General features: G+C 41.8%; 1 protein-coding gene across 2 annotated transcripts in view; it reads left to right on the top strand.

Moving 5' to 3' along the window:
- Positions 1 to 483: 483 nt before the first annotated feature.
- LOC124171437 (glycine receptor subunit alpha-2) overlaps positions 484 to 14,185 on the top strand; it is an 87,462-nt gene continuing 73,760 nt past the window's right edge. For both annotated transcript variants that reach the window (XM_046550608.1, XM_046550607.1), the window contains exon 1: positions 484 to 565. The gene's annotated coding sequence lies outside the window, so the exon portion shown is untranslated. The remainder of the gene's footprint in view (positions 566 to 14,185) is intronic.

The following is a 14,185-nucleotide window of genomic DNA, read 5'->3' as shown; positions in this document are numbered from 1 at the left end:
CAAATGGCCTTAATTAGCTGAAACTTCTTTCGAACTTCGACGGCATTGATAATATTGTCCGCACACCTCCATAACCGGTAATTTTCACCTGGTAAGAACCGAATCAACAGGTTTCCAAGGTAAAACTAATCTTAGCAAGTTGGTCAACCAGAGGAGACTGAACCTCGAGACCCTGCCAGTAATACTAGATAATCCGCTAAGGCTGAAAGGATAACATATTATTAAAAATTCGACAGAAAATTGCAAAACTAAAACTTCCTGCGGAGTATGAAAGAAGTCGCAACTCTTCTCGTCCTCACAGTAAAATCTGCAAGGCTGAGCCCCCCGAAGCATCTTCTTCGGCAAGCGAGTCAATAGACCCCCCCACCCCCTCATGCTTCCATCCTCGGCCATCGGATCTGCAAGGTGACGCAACTGGGCTCCGCCCTCGCGCCTCGCCATTGGCGCACCGCCCCCACCCATTGATTCCCGCCCCGCCGCCGCCCCCGAGCAGCGGCAGAAGCCATTCCGGCCCATTCGCCGCCGCGTCCTCCACCGTCGAGACACGGACCCTGCTGACCGGAAGGTAAGCGCCAACACGCCACGCTCCCTCCTCGGACTCCGCTCCCGTGATCACAGTGGCGGATTTTAGCCCTCGACGAGCCGACAAGGTCATGAGTGCCGTTAAATGCCCTCGCATACGGGTCGAATAGAGTGACAGGCAGTGATAGCAGAGTGCGCTAGGCATTCGAGATCCGCATCATCCCATCTCCTCTGTTGAAATGACAATTACTTGAAACTTCAAGAGCCTGACGACTAAATAACTTTATTTCCGCGACTCATAAGTTTCAGCTTACCTGGCTAGATGTAAATATCCTCTCGTTAAATCACAGTGGCGATCAAAGTGCGAGTGACTGCTGAATTTACTGCTCGCCGTGGTCACAAAATTTTTAATTTAATACTTGTTCGCTTCCATGGCACGTTATATATCCTCAAGGAAACATAACTCCGTGTTTTTGAGAAACGTGAAACGGCGTATATTAACAGACTGCAAATTTTCTTTCCTCTGCGCTAATGTGGTCTATCGCCTTTTTCCGTTTTCTTAATGTGCATTCAGCGTTTCGTAATTCAAAACGCTGCCACTGAGGGTGCTTGTGTCAGTGCTGCGAGAGAGAGAGCATAAAAGAGTGGGAGACGAGGTGCTAGATAAGGGCGAACTTATGCTTTACACTAAGCACGTTTTTTTACGTTCCAATAGCATTTAATGAATTCATTGTCATCTGAATCGTAAACATAACGTGTGGGATAATGCATCTCTTCAATTCCAACACCGAGTGCTACTGCCTTTATATCGGTGGAAAGTTATTGCTATAGATCAGTTATTCACAATTTACATTTTTGTGGATTTTCTCAGTTGCCATTGGTTATCTGTAAAGACCGAAGATCACAGAGCCCTTTGGGAACGTGAAAGTGCGCCTGCTTATGAGAAAAATAAATCGCAAGTAATGAAAGCTTTGACAGAGAGAAGTAAAATCCTCGACGAAAACTCAATTTCATCGTATTGAGGACGTTTCGTCTCCCACTTTCAGCGGTTACCGAAACAAAGCGTTCAAAAGAAAAAAACAACAATAAAAAGGTGAAGGCAATTTTTACTGCCGAGCAATGCACCGTTGATTCCAGAGCACTCTTTCATCAGTTTGCAAGTGCGTCAACAAATACACTCCTCGTATATAATTGAGTCCCAGTGATATATGGAAAAACGTATGGAGAGAGATTTCAACTAGAGAGCTTAGACAGAATCATGTATTATTTAATCAAATTTTCCAAGTGAGCACTTAGCTATTGAACACAAGTCAATAGATGTTTTAATTTCATACGAATCTCAAACTGTGAATCTGGGATTTCCCAAGAAGGAGCGATAAAACCCAAAATTCGTCAGTTGTAAATTAAATATTTTTATATACATAGTGATACCGTTTCTTTTTGTTTTTGGGACGTAGGGCCATGTCCGCCTTATTCTTATTTGATTTGCATAAAGTTTTGGTCACGTGACCCACTTTATCGGGAAAAGAAAATCGTAGTTGTGTTATAAAATAAGATCGCCCATGACTCATAATCGAGGCAGCCAAAAGGAGCTACGAGGCATTATAGCGCTTTATTCCGAAATCAATATTTGATAGCGTATTTCGACGAATTGAATTTGTGTCTAATAATACGGCGTTTCTGATAATCATAGCATATAACGGTCGCAAATGTGTCGCATGACCAAGATAGCACTGCATTGCGAACCCAAAGATAACGCGTCCACACACCCTTGACGATCCACTCCAGTTGAACGCTACAACTTCCACAAATTCTGGGAATGCAGCGAAGGGCGGAAGTGGTGTGTGGAGCGCAGATTTTGCCGATGTTGGCCGCGCACCCTGCCCGCGGATCGCCATTTTCTCTGGCAGCGGGAGAAAATCCCCCTGCGACGCAATCTCATTCTAAACCTAGTTTGCTTATATTCTAAGCATCAATGACCATTCAATAGGACTCTTCAATCAATTGGCCTTGGCATCACAATAATTAACAACGCCTTGGAGTATAGGATAACCTATAATCTAAGACGTTATTATTTATTATATAACTTACGTCATGAGGATGACATCGATTTAATATAAACGCTCAAAAGGCACGAATGCATTGGTGAGCCAACATTTAAGAAAAAAACTATCAAGGAATATGCCGACAAAATACAAACTTGGAGAGCCGTTAAAATCGTCAAACAGGCGTGAGGCGTAAACGGGCTCAGTAATAATGATGAATTCGAATGCACTCATTTCGGTGCCAAATATTTCTTAAGCTCGATTTTTCTTTGCTCATTACGTTCGCCAAACTGACAACCTCATACGTTTTTGCCCACAGAGTACTCTACTACCATCGCCCATGACTCATAGAAAGTACTATCGCCCCAAAGTTATTCTTATTTGAATCAAGAAACTGTGAAGCATATAAATAGACAAATAAACGTGATGCATAATCAGGAGTACTCCCTTTTTGTTAGTGTCCTCTTCTTCTTCTGTTTACAAATAGGTCCAAGCAAAAACAAAAGCGAGGGATCAAGAAAGAATTTTAAGAATCTCAAACTATTGAAATTCTATTTTAAATGCTAAAAAAACTACCATGTGGCCAACTCGCCAATTATTCATGCGACCCGAAAACTTAACCACGTACCCTGGCTTTCAAAAGTTGTAATGACACACCTATTTGTGATACCAACTCGGCCTTAGTTTTACCATTCCTACTTTTGAAGCGATCTCATTTATTTTTCTAATCTGGAAGCCAGGCTCGTGCTGGGTCAGGTTGGCTTCAGGAGTACCCCTCAATTTCAGTGATGCGATGGCGGCCCTTCGACTTTGCCTTCTTCCATCGCTTGTACAAGATCGGCAAAATAGTGCTTCGAAATCACTTAAATTAATGTATGCATAGAAGTTTTTCATTTGAATTAGAATATCCTCTCATGTTTTACCTTTATATGTATTCATATATGTGATGGAGTATCAATGCATTCCGCATTCATGCCCTCACGCATACTTCAATCAACTCAATCAAATGACAATACTTAAATTCTTAATCAATTCTCTTTTTTGCGACTTTCCTCCCATCGTATACGCCCATGATGTCAACATTATAGTGTTTACCTTGAGTCGTAATAACATTTCTTTGAGTTTTGAACGTGGGCTTTAATAATTTTTTTCGTTTAATGTAATGTATGTAAATGCAACTTGTACCAGGTATGGACCTCGCAAAAACATTTAGCGTCAATCCCCAAAGATGGTCTGCAATGTTTCATTAGTGAGACCTGCTATACGTAAGCGAATTTTACTAACCATTAAAGCTGTAATATATTTTAAAATGGCCTTGTGTAATAATTAGTACAAATCTGGGATTTACACATTCAGGGCTTTTTTTAAATACTCCACTTTAAGAGTTGTCGACTGAAATATCATTTTCAGCCGCTTAACCATGTGTTCAGGGTCGAGTATAACATTTTTCGTTTTTTTTTTATTTTTACCTTTACTTTTACAGAGATACAGTCACTTTCAAAAGTTTAAGGGCAAAGTTTGTGGCGCCTCTTCTGCTTCTCGAGGAATTTTAGTTTCCCTTACTCTCTTCGTTTTCCTTGGTTACTCACCGAAAATATTTCGTTTGCGCGTGAAGATATTCCCTCAGAGGGAGATGTTACTTGCAAATTGATAATTCTGTTTCGATTCATGTCGGATTTTATGATTATTTCGTGTGCATTAACTGTGTACATAACCCGGTTTTCTTAGTTGGTTTCTATTGTACGTATGATAAATCTTCCACTTCAAGTAGTTGTAAACGCTTAGTGGAGTAAACGTGCGACTAAGATGGTGGTGAATGTGATATCGAGTCCCCGTCGCGGACACAAGAGTCTTTTACTCGTTCACTTGTGTTGTCGTCCAATTATTAGGAGGTCTGAAAAATAAAACTTGATGTTGTTATACCCTGTTGCGAATTCTAAATCTAGAAGGCCTAAAGATCTCACCTCTGATTGTAGTGACACACCTTTATATCGTCATTGCATTCGGTTGAGCGCATTTTTGAGTATTTCAATGCTATCGGAGTCCTATTTTTTTGTCGTAGCTGCTAGCATAAATTTTGTAAAACAATCTTAATTCTTCTTTTATAATCACATTAAAAATAAAAGAATTTTTATTATTTTCATTAATAATCTAAAGTTTTCCTCGCTTAAGAAAATGTTTCTTGAAACAATTTGTGCACCCTGGGATTAGAATCCGGGTCCAGGCAGTAAATCAGCGCGTATACCATGTCACCACGTTAATTTCATGCATCGCTAATGCGAGATTAGATAATTATTTTCAAATGGTAACCATTAAAACGTAAATTGTGGAAACGTAAATCATGGCAAAGCGAGAAAAATAAAAGCGTATGAAAGGCACATTAAAATATTCATTTTCACCGGTATTCCTTTAATTTGTATTCATACATTGGTATTAAAAACCATTAAAACTCTTTACACTGAGTAAATACTGAATAAGAATTAAGGCACTAAATACTTAAAATACATTGATTCTATGATTAGAAAAATAGCAAAAATACCTGAGAATTCATCACAGCAATCTGACGCTCTTACCACTTCTCGATGTCACGAATTACCAATGTGTGAAAATTGAAGATTGCCATAGTTTTGAAGTGGTAATCATGGGAATAGGAATCATAAAAAATGGAATAGCGAACTAAAGAAAAGCATGTGGTTCACAAACAACTTCATCGATGATTCAGAACCAGTCTTGCACTTCTGAACTACGGATGAGCAAAGCAGCACGCGGCTGAGTCCAGCCTTCCGCAGACAGATAATAGACACGGTGGAGTGCGGCAAAACAGTTGCCTAAGTAGCTGGGCTGCTGAATATGTCCCGGAATACTGTTTATTACTGGGTGAGGCGTTTCAAGGAAGGCAACGAGTCGCTGATATGCTGGCGAAGGAGCGGTAGACCTCGAGCCACCCGCGATTTCGAGGACATCAGGGTTCGCCGTTTGATCGAGGATAATCATTTGTGCCGGTAGAGTAGTTGCCATATCTAGGGAGGAGAAATTTGGATGCAGCTACGCAATAGGTAAAAGGCGGGTGATGGAGCATAGCATTCAATTCCACAAAACTGCTCTCAAGTCATTCTTACCAGACCGACAAAAACATTTGAGGCTGTTACTCAGCGGGAACAATTTAGTTAGTGAATAGGCTGTTTGGGACTTCACCATTTTCGCTGACGATAACGTTTTCCACAGCATATAACAAGGAAGAATAGAATTGTGGAGGATGAGGAATTGACCTTCATTTACAAGGCACAGCTAAATTGTAAAAAAATAGTCAAAGCTTTATTTTTATAGGTTACCCAGAACTAAGTGTGGTTAATAATGAAAGGAAAAGAGTGACTCTTTCCCGCCGGTCTCTCACTTGTACGTTAACGCCAAGTGCAGGTTATTATCCAATCTTTACCACCGGCTAGCCCTCTGTGCTCCTACTACTGATCAGCATAGTGTTCATTAGAAAATATATTAAAAACCAACAGCCATCAAAACCAATGGATGAATTTGCAATAATCAGCTGATAGCTATGACCCTTAGTCGCCAGTCTTAAACAATAATGTCCACACCGACGCTGGGATTTTATGCGCCCTTCACCGCCGGGATACTCTTAGCCTCTTTTTCAAATCCCTAACCTTCAAAATTTATTGGAAAGCCATAGAAATTATACGCCTAACCCAACTCAATTCCTAAATTTTAAATGACTCATTATCGTTAAAAAAGTGTATAAAGCTGGAGAAGCGAATTTGAAATATGTTAAGAATTGCAAATCAAGTGAACGAGTTAAAAACATTCGAAAATGTCGACACAGCGGGGACTCGATCTCACAGTTACCACAACTTCAGTCGTACGATCACGAGTCCACCACAACTGTTTGCAGGGAAAGTTTTATCATACGTACAATAGAAACCAACTAAGAAGACCGGGGCATGTTCGCAGTTAATGCACATTAAATAATCCTTAAATCCGAAATATGTCGAAACAGAATGATCAAATTGCAAGTTACATCTCCCTTCGAGTGAATATCTTCATTCGCAAACGAAATATTTTCGATGAGTAACCAAGGAAAACGAAGAGAGTAAGGGAAACAACAATTCCTCGAGAAGCAGAAGTGGCGCCACAAACTTGGTCCTTAAACTTTTGAAAGTGATTGTACCTTTTATCCTGGCATTTTTAACTTATCTATTCAAGCAGGAAGGGATCAATAATTTTGATGACCTGCAACGGAATTCTTTGGATTAGAGCCACGAAGGTGGATAGCTTTCATATGTTACGCCTTAATATGGCGTGCTTTAATCGGCCATTAGTCTACTGCAATGCTGCAAGGCGAATGTTTTTATTTGCAGAATTACGGGGTAAATTGTGATTAAAAATTAGTCCTATGCCACAGAGTGGTGATCCGTTTATGGCCTATTGCTGCTTTCAATCAGAGAAGTTGTCACATATGGGAAGCCATTCACAGGACTGATTCATCTTTCTACCTGCTCGGGAGGTGCTCGATACTTGCTTTGCTCAGTCAGAGGATAAGTAAGGCTGTGTTTCACAATGCTTTATCTCCGAAACAGATGCGTCGGGAGGAAACTCCCGATCTTTGCTTGAAGGTTTGATTCCACGATTCATTTGAAGCGAGAATCGATCGGAGTCCGTGGGAGAGGAGTTCCCCTCGCAACAAAGGAGTGACAGAATGAAGCTTCGCTTTTTGGACGAAGCCAAATTTAGCATTTTAAATTATTCAAAGAAGAGAAAATCATCACCTTGCACATTCCGCAGGGGATTTTCTCGATATTTTTTTACATATGTCATTTTTTTAGGTAAAAATAAAGACCATGATAATGATTGAGTTTCGAAACAACGGCTGCAAACAAATAAACAGAAATGGGTGCAGAGATATTATCATTTCCGACTCAGCGATTCTATAACGTGAAGCAAAAAGTTTAAGCTGTTATTCAAGTAATTTTTCGGAACTGATCGATAAATTTAGAAATTCGCATTTATCATAAAACCTCAGGAATTGATGACAAGTCATATCTGAGGTACTTTCACTTTCGTTACGAAGCAATACTCTCAGTCCTACGGTGCCTTGCGATGTGAAACCCAAACTATAGAAAGCAAAAGCAAATTGATCCCGGAAATGTTAGCGCATGATGTTTGAACTATCGGCAGCAAACTATCTATTTTTATATCCATTCATTGGAAGTCACGAAAATAGTTTGTGACACTGGAACTGCATTGCACTCATTTCCGGTAAACTGTCTTCTTTGCGTTAAATCTCCAATCTTTTCATGCCATAAAATAATTTGTGGCTAAATTACGTAGAAAGAATTGCGGAATTCTCAACGGGAATTATACTAGACTACTCTTTCTATTACAACTTGACCGGCTCGTCATCAAACATGAGAAAAACTTCGCCACTTACTTAGTGGTGTTTAAAGAATAATTAGTGAAATAATTACAAATTTTAAAATTCATACTAGTCTCTCTTAGCTCTCCAGCTTTTTCACACGCATGGGTCATTTTCAGGCAGATAATAAGAGAGATTAGCTCCTGGGTAAGACGCTTGTGAGCTGGATTAAAAATTGCTTGTCACCTATTGTTTGCTTTGTGAGAGTAATCGTCACTTCCGTCATCAATGTTGCTCGATATTCTTCTCTTTCCTCTCGCTGCTTAAGTGCATTCATATATTTGGCCATATATTCTGAATTAGAGCGGTTTGATAATATCGCCCCAGCTTAAAAACTAATGAATACAGAATGAAGTGTAAAAACTAGATTGTTAAGAAAAACCATTAATATGGATTCTCTTGCATTTATAGTCTGAGGTTTCAGGCGATATGGAGTGGGAACGTGACATAATGAAAAATGAAAAAGCAGGAGCAATTTCCACAATTATACTTTTATTAACACTACCGGTTTCGCTTTTCAGCATCATCAGGTCTGATGTAGAATAGAAAATTGTGGAAATTGCTCCTGCTTTTTCATTTTTCATTATTCTCTTGCATTGACTACTGAAAAAATCTTCCTAACTCTCGTCGTATGTATTGAAATCAATGTTATTTGATCCGAGGCAAGCGATAATTAACTTTAGACAAAAATTGTGAAAGAAAGTGTTAAAGTGAATTTCTTTCACCTTTAATTGGCATGCGACACTACCCAGCTGCGATGCCATTCCCTGTGACGAGCATTCTCTCAAAAACGAAAGTCACTGATGCGGCAGAGTCGACACCGGAGTGATAAAGAATTTCAGGATAAGTATATATCGTTTGAATATCTACCAGCATTCATCTTCGCTTTTAAATTCAAATTATTCGCTTGGAAACTGCATTTCACAATTTTAAGTGATATAAAATCCAAAAGACTAATTTTTAACTTAGGTGGATTGTTGCTGAATGTTTTTAAGTGTACCCACCTTTGTTGTAGAGCAAACTGAAACTAGAGTGTGATATTAAAAAGGGCAACTTCACTCATACCGTATTCGTGATTCATTAAACAAATTTGGGGGATGAAAGAAAAGATCTTCCATGAAACGCCATTAAAAATCTTCCCAATTCAGTCACTTTATCGTAAGTGCAAAATAGGAAAAAGTGAATGTTGCTGCCCACTTTTCATGAGTCGATGAAGTCATTAGAGATCTTGTCCATTTTCTCGCACACAGAGAACTTTTCATGGAGGGAAGGAATCGCACGAGTTGGACAATGGCGAGGCACACGCGGCCCACAGCAGAAGCGAAGCCATGAATTCCTAACGTCATCAAATTATCTGCTATAGGTTTAAGGCCGTCAATTTTTCGACGGAAGTAGATGTAGTTGACGGATTGAAGAACGGAAAAATTCGGCTCTTTTCACTCATCAAACTCCATCACAATGAGCAATAAAATACAATCAATGAGCGAGTCCATAATTTTAACGAAGGTCGTTAATATTTGTTTCTTTGATGGTCGAGTGGGCAACGAACTCTGTCCCAGCTTTTTCTCGCGTCGAATTGCTCCAAAATTTATCGAATTTTTCGGGTTCGTCGAGACGAATCCGCCGCCAGCTGCTCCTTGGGCTGTGCCGTCACTCTCTCGAAGAAATTGTGCATGAGGCCGTGGCCGTGTGCTGTCTCAGCCGAAACGTGTAGTGGGGGGAGAGGGTTGCAAGGAGGGGGAGGGTTTAGGGGTTGGGGGCAGGAGCACGAGAAAGCCAGCGACGCAACAGAAAAAGACTTCGACGAAGGACTCGACCGAGGGTATTGGCGAATTCTTCACAGGTTTTACGCCGCATTGAGTGTAGCGAGGATCGGAAACGTGGGCGTGGAGGATGGAGGAGGAGAGGAGGCGTTGGATGAGCGGAGAAGAATGGCGAGAGTGAAGTGGACGGACGAATGATGAAGTGCTACACATGGTGGGCAAGGAGAGGAAGAGTGAGATTCTGAAAGGACAGGAATTGGATTGAGCGAGCGTATGTGAGAAAGCGTGAACGGGGAGGGGAATGTACGTGGTAGGCAGAGGGCGGGAGAAGCAGACGAAAGAAAAGGTTCACTTGTGATTTGGAAGAGCAAGATGGGAGTGGAGACGGACGGAGTGACACTCAAATGCTTCATAGAAACCGACCCCAACCGGTGGAGCACTTCGTAATAAAGGTATCCACAGTGGCAGACGTTTCCACGGTATAACCCCGAAGCCAAGCTGCCCTCCCCCCGTATCCGCGGTATGGTTTATTAATATCCCAAGGGCATCAATGAAACGTCAGCCACCACAGATGCATTCACTCGGTGTATAACCCGTGAAGAATTCATGAACACGGAGTGAAGAGGGGAGGGTGTTGGCGCCGGTTGGAATGCAAGGGAAACTGACGGAAGGGTACCGGGATCAACTCCCAGAATAAAATTTGAACGTCTCCAACGAATATTCTGCAAGTATGAGGTAGTCCAAGGGCGTGGAACTGCTGTCCACCCTCTCTGACTGCTGACCGGGAATGAACCAATGACCTTTGGCTTTGCGTGCCACTGTGCACACCACTACGCTATCCTGGTTCCTCATTTCCCTTGTGCCGAAAGTGCAATAGGGTGGTTTCCTATTATTTTTTTATTGCCTAAATCGAAAGAATTACTCCTGGAGTACGTATTTCACGCTTTTAGATTTTTAAATGACGATATCTATTTTTCGCGATTAAATGAAAAGTGAAAAATTTCAAGCGCGCGAAAACGCGACGCGTAAGTAGGAATGATGGGAAAAAGTCCGTGCGACGCATTTCTGGTTCCCCCTCCCGCCTTGTGAGGTGACCTTGATCGAGGCTCTGAGCGCTGATAGGACGCAGGATGCTAGCGGGTAGCTGAGCACCTTGCTGGCTGGTAGCGCTTGGCTTAAAAAAGGTTTATTAATACCTTATAAAACGAAGAAAACTTTCCGACCTTAGCCAGTTTTAATAGGTGATTATTAAGACATGTTTCCCTGAGCTCTGTGCCTCATGCATGCATTGGTAACCTCAGACGATGTATAACTCCTATCCTCTCGTGTAGAAACTAGGTCCCTGTGACGTCACGTGGAGTGGAATCGCATGGGCGCCAATCTGGCCTTTTTCAAATGAGGATAAAATTTGACCCTTGCCATTCGTCTAAACCGGTATTTCAAAAACCAAATAATTTGTGTATTATGAATACACTAATGGTGGGTAACGAATCGCAATCAATGCCTTTCGTTTTCTTTGATGAAGGAAAGCAACCCTATTGTGCCAAAGTCCGTTCGATTACCGGTCTGGGGGATTTTTTTTCATGGCAACTCATGGAAATCCCCGGTCTTCATTGAAACTTCAGCCCCCATAGTGGTTGTAGTTTTCGATTTTTTTCGGGATTCGTATTTCTACTTCTGGAGTTATTTGCGACATAAAATCGAAGGCGTTGAATATTTCGCAGATAAGTTGATGACGTCACAAACTCACGGCAATCGTGTCGCCACTTGCTAACTGCTCCTCGGCAGAGTGCATCTGCATCTACATACTACCCCTCAAGCCGCCTAAAAGCGGCTGGGGGTGTTAGGACACCAGGCGTTTACACATAGAAAGCAAATGAGATATTACCATTAGCAGTTATTAAGGTCTTTTATGGTTCAGGGGAAAAACGAACTTCTATATCTGTCCGTTTGGCAAAATATCTCTCTTTATTTATCGCTTCTGTCGAGCCCGGACATATAGTGGGGCTCTAATATTATGTTTTCTGTGTCGCTCTTAAAGATATCAAATCTCAATTGTTCAAGCAATTAGGCCTAGCGCGCAGCCTCCGTGTCTCTAGCGGCTCCCAGCCTAATTCGCTTAACATCTCGGTAACGCCGTCTGAACGCCCGTAGCAGTTTTTGACGAACCGCGCAGCCTTCCTTTGTATTTTATTCAGTTCGCGGATTAAATCTTTCTGCACCGGATCCCATACGCTCGCTGAGTATTGAAGGTGCGGTCGGACGAGTGCGAAATAGCACCTTTCTTTTACTTTCTCACTCGAAAATCTTTCCACAACAAGGCTTGGCGAATCATAATTTCTTCAGGGCTATGGAATGCTCTGAGCAGGGCTTTGCATGGGCCACGTCTGCTTTGTTGTGGCTCACACTCTTGAGAGTGATTCGAGTCAAGCTTCTCTCCGAACAAGTGAATGAACCAGAACCCTAATGACGCCATCAACTCGTGGAAAGGGGGCGGAAGTTTTTGCCTTTTATTATTTTACGCTTACGATTGAATGTATGAATGGGGAAATATATTTTTCGCTACAACCTATCCCTCCCTTCCATCGACTCTTATTCGTTGACGCGAATGCGATTTCTGGAATGAACGACACCCATAGATACGTTTACCACACTGACAGATGTGAGATCCATGTTGCCTATTTCCGGCTGCCGTGCCCTACCGATACATGCCCTCTCTGCTCCCAACTCACTATGCCTCAAATTCAACTGTTTCAAGAGAGATGACGTGGAAGGTCGTCATGCCGAAGTACAAATAACTATTGCACTTTTCCAAAGTCATTTTAATTCAAAGGGCGCGTTTCGGCCCACAGATTCATCTCCATACATTCAAGACAGCATAGTGCATGCGAGCATCACAAGAGGCGGCTTCTTCCCATTCCTCCTTTCCCCCCCCCCTTCCTCAAAGTACATACATGCCATTCCCTTCATGATGTGCTGTACCAGGTGATGGCTCGGTGAGCCGATACGTGTCGCACGCATTAAATTAACCGAAGAAAAGTGCATTTGTCATTTTTATTTCAATATTTCCCTTGATCTGCGTACTTGCTAAGAATGTCTCCTCGGAAGACGACACTTCCCTGACGAGACACTAAAATCACTTTTTCTTCTTCCCGCGCATTTCTTCCTACTCCATTTAACTCGCTTGAATACATACGGAGACAATCGGTTTCTGAAACATTTGGGAAGGGGGGTTGGAATATGGCCAAATAACCGATCTCATGCAGCGGCACCGTCCAGCACCAATCTATCGTTTTGAATTAAGAGTCAATGACATCGCTTCGTGCAATGCATCAACTACGTCTTACCTCTTCCTCCTTACACCAATCCGTGACCGACCATTTCATGAAGAGGAAGTTCGCAAATAGTTTCAAGGCGTCACTCACACCTGGCGAACGTTTCATTGCTTCCTCGCCTCTCCTTTATGTTTTACATCGGCCGAGCGTGACCAGTTGCTGTGCACACTCTTCAGAGTGATTCCTTCCCTTGGTGTAAGGTTCTCCCTGGACGAGGACATGAGTTGTAACACTAATGACGTCACCAACTCATAAAAAGCGGGGGACAACTTTCGCGTTTCCTAATTATAAACTTTTAAGAGAACGCTTGAATGCGAACGGTGATCCATTTAGCTGCACTACCCTTCCACCTGCCGAATTCCTTTTACGAAAAGCGACTTCGCGTGTGAGTTAACGGCCGCATTAGAGGCACATCAGAGGAAACAGAGACATAGACACTTCCTGTATGATCATTTCATTAATAACTGAATTACTTTCAGAGGTGATTGGGGTGAAATGAACTGTACCTTCGAAGTTAATTCTTACTTGTAATAAAATTCCGTACAAATTCTAACGATACGCTATTTCAATTGATCGTTAAATATATAATGTGACTTTGAAATTTTCTCATAGAACATAGGTTTTGTATAAGACAATGATATTTTTCATAATTTACTTTCAAGGCCTGTTTGCACGGTGAATTGACACGTACGAGGATTAGGTGGATGAATGATCGATTCCCGCCCTCCCCTGGCTGGTCAGATACCTATCTTCACAGGAAAAACCCTCGTTTCAAATCAAGGCTGCCCCTTTCCCCCTTACCCCCCCTCTCACTATTCCATTCCGTGTTTAACCCTCACCCCCGCCCTTTCAACCAGTCCTTTTCCTTTCCGATAGATGTCCTCACTGTCACTTGTGTACTTTGTGTATAAATGTATGATGCATGCAAGATCAGCCACCTGACGATGTAACCAAGTTACGAAACCCGGGTCGTGCCCATAATTAAATAACAGTGAACCTTACAAAGTTTTATTTCCTTACTTTCAAATGTAATCTTGTATTTTTTGAATGCATCACATATGAGTGCATGCATTTGAAACAATGATTGAACAGTGG

The sequence above is a fragment of the Ischnura elegans genome, chromosome X (assembly GCF_921293095.1).
Source record: "Ischnura elegans chromosome X, ioIscEleg1.1, whole genome shotgun sequence".
NCBI lineage: Eukaryota > Metazoa > Arthropoda > Insecta > Odonata > Coenagrionidae > Ischnura > Ischnura elegans.
The sequence above is the reverse complement of the archived record's forward strand: the minus strand, read 5'-3'. Positions and strand labels throughout refer to the sequence as shown.